A 1,448-nucleotide genomic window follows, 5' to 3' on the forward strand; every position below is an offset into this window, starting at 1 on the left:
ATGCATATATGTATATGTATGACAGAGGAATATAAAAATGAAATGAAATGAAATGAAGTGAAATGAAGTGAAATGAAATGAAATGAAATGAAATGAAGTGAAATGAAATGAAATGAAATAAAATAAAAAAAAAATGAAATGAAATGAAATAAAGTAAAATAACATAAAGTAAAATAAAATAAAGTAAAGTAAAATAAAACAAAGTAAAATAAAATAAAGTACAATAAAATAAAATACCAGTCTTACAAGTCGAGTGGCTCACAAAGGCTCGGACAGACCTCATGGAGTCATCTCATAATCCTAGATATTCATAAAACACGTCCAAGCACATGGTTCCCCATTGCTGGGGGAGAGAGAGGTGTTTCTGGGGTGGGTTCCATGGGACTTGCTGTAGAGACCGGTCTTGCAACAACGCGAATTACATATAGAGGTGTCTGTTTCTTGGGGGTGGGAGGAAATATTGACGGGGTGAAAAATGTACCTGACCAAGAACATTGTTTATCCCAACCAGGAAGTTGTTTACTTGTATTTTTTACCTGAAGTTGTTTGTTTCTTAATACCATGACAGAGAGACCTTCAGGGTATGGGGATCGATCCCCTTTCTGTAACTTCTTGGTCTACTCTACAGAAAGTCTGTTTCACAATAGGCTTTAAAGGGCTGGGAAATACCGCATTAATGAGTCGATAAATGGTGAAACAGCTATTATTGACCCAACGCGTGATTAAGCTATTTATATTTGCACACCGTCTGAGAAGCGGCTTTAGGGAGGGCAATGGCGAGGTTCAGATTACCTCATTTTTCCAGGGAAACCAGCACCGACGCTCCCTGTGACCTCTGGACGGACCAAACAGCTTGACCTCAACCTGCAACTTCACTTGCAGGAAGCAAGTTTTCAGTGAAAAAACCTTATTCGAGCGCCACGCCACAGATAATAGCTCGAGAAACTACACTGAAGAAACGGGTGACTGAGTCATTAACCAATTATATGATGTCCTATAGTCCTGCAGGTCTACCCCATTCCCATCCAGCCCTGTAAGCACTGGCTTTCAGAGAGACGCTCCACAGAAAAAGGTTTTCCAACTCTTCTGGGTTCTCCTCTGAACCTGAGCATTCTGGAAACCCATGTCCAGTGCAACCCAGGCTTTCTTTGAAGCCATTGAACAGAGAAATGAGATGAACAGGATGAATCAAGCTGTGCTTCTCACTGTTCTTTGACCACTGATGGTGCACGAGGTTGCGCTTCATCTCACCCAACTTCAGCTCTGCAGAAGTTACGTGTCTAATCTGTGTCAGTCACCTGACTTCTCCCTGTAATTAAGGCAAATAAATGACAAAGAAATTACCCTCAAGACACTTTCATACAGACTTCTGCGCAATTTTGAGTCCCACTCAATAACAGCAATACGGAAATTCTCTCCTGGTCAACAGCTTCCTTCGCTCACTGCCT

Source organism: Charadrius vociferus, unplaced genomic scaffold (genome assembly GCF_000708025.1).
Source record: "Charadrius vociferus isolate BGI_N301 unplaced genomic scaffold, ASM70802v2 scaffold919, whole genome shotgun sequence".
In the NCBI taxonomy this organism is placed as follows: domain Eukaryota; kingdom Metazoa; phylum Chordata; class Aves; order Charadriiformes; family Charadriidae; genus Charadrius; species Charadrius vociferus.